The sequence below is a fragment of the Myotis brandtii genome, unplaced genomic scaffold, assembly GCF_000412655.1.
Source record: "Myotis brandtii unplaced genomic scaffold, ASM41265v1 scaffold332, whole genome shotgun sequence".
Lineage (NCBI taxonomy): Eukaryota > Metazoa > Chordata > Mammalia > Chiroptera > Vespertilionidae > Myotis > Myotis brandtii.
In genome coordinates this window covers 1,419,464-1,420,655 of record NW_005362797.1, presented here as the reverse complement: position 1 = coordinate 1,420,655, position 1,192 = coordinate 1,419,464, and the positions used below count along the sequence as shown (strand labels likewise).

At 56.5% G+C, this 1,192-nt stretch overlaps 1 protein-coding gene across 8 annotated transcripts in view; it reads left to right on the top strand.

The window, feature by feature from the left end:
- Nucleotides 1-1,192, top strand: part of FOXN3 (forkhead box N3) — a 377,361-nt gene that overhangs the window by 148,528 nt on the left and 227,641 nt on the right. Inside the window, exon 1 of one of the 8 annotated variants that reach the window (XM_005871179.2) lies at nt 49-71. The exons of the other annotated variants lie outside the window; for them this stretch is intronic. The gene's annotated coding sequence lies outside the window, so the exon portion shown is untranslated. Of the gene's footprint in view, nt 1-48; nt 72-1,192 lie in introns of those variants that run through there. 8 annotated transcript variants of the gene reach the window in all.

Sequence of the window (1,192 nt, the reverse complement as noted above, 5' to 3'; positions counted from 1 at the left end):
GGGATTGGGTGACTCGGGGTGGAGACGCTCGTCCAAGGCGGTCCTGGAGGCGCCTGCACCGCTCTCGGCGGGTGAGGGACTCCGCAGTTCCTAGGGGAGAGCGCGGGGCGGGAGCCAGGCCGGGTGGGGAGACGGGAGCCCCCGAGCGGGGAAGTTGCCGGTCCGAAGAGTTTCCTGTCCCGACGTGTGGGCTCTTTCCCGCTGCCTCGGTTTCCAAAAAGACGCCCAAAAGGAACAGAGTTGGTATTGTCCACGGAGGACAGGATCCCCGCCGTTCCGGGCGGGGGGGAGAGGGTGCTGATCCAGGGGACACCCCAAGATGAGAAACAGGCTCCTAACAAAGATACCCTCCCCCACAAACTGTGCAGGCTTGGCACTGGAGTGAGCGTCTCCCGAGACCCCCCCGAGGCCCGACTCCTCCTCACCCCGGCCCCCTTTGAAACCTTCCTTGGGTCCTGGAGAAGTTGGGGGACGCCGGGCTTTTATTGATGTGTTCTTAAGGTTCGCAGCGGTGCAGCCAATAAAAGGTTTATGACATCTGACCAGCAGTGAAGGTATGCGAGCTCCCAATTGCCCTGTATGCAGGGAGAAGAGCAGTTTCCCCGTTGCTTGGCAACGCCGCTGATTGACACAGGACGCAGCCAATCGCCGCTCCCGCAGGTCCCCTTGAAATGTTTTTGACAAGTACAGTAGATGCTAGTGGAGCGAGCGCGTGCGTGTGCGCGCGTGCGCGTCGGAGAAAGGGGGGGGGGTTGTTTAGCCCCCTCCCAACTCGCTGCCCTGTTAGGCTTGGGGAGGATTTCTCAACTTTTTAAAGTTCACTTCGAACATCTGTTCAGAGCTGGGCCAGTAATGGCTTTGTCAGTTATTTGGAGACATTCTGAGAGCGGGGAAGAAACTAGCTTTCCTGCTACCTTTTCTCCGTTGAAAAGCAAAAAAGATAACGGTCCCAAAGTCATAAAAAGAGAGAGAGAGAGAGAGAGAGAGAGTGTGTGTGTGTGTGTGTGTGTTGTGGGAATGCAACCAATAGCAAACTGAGAAGTTGTAAGGAGGTCACTAGTGAATAACTATTAGAGTATATGATGTAGCAACCTTTTTGGCAGCAGATTCAAAATGTTTGTCTAACTGCAGATTCACATGATCCCAGATTCCCTCCCCCCACCCCCCCCCACCCCCCCCCCCTTTGGGGGGG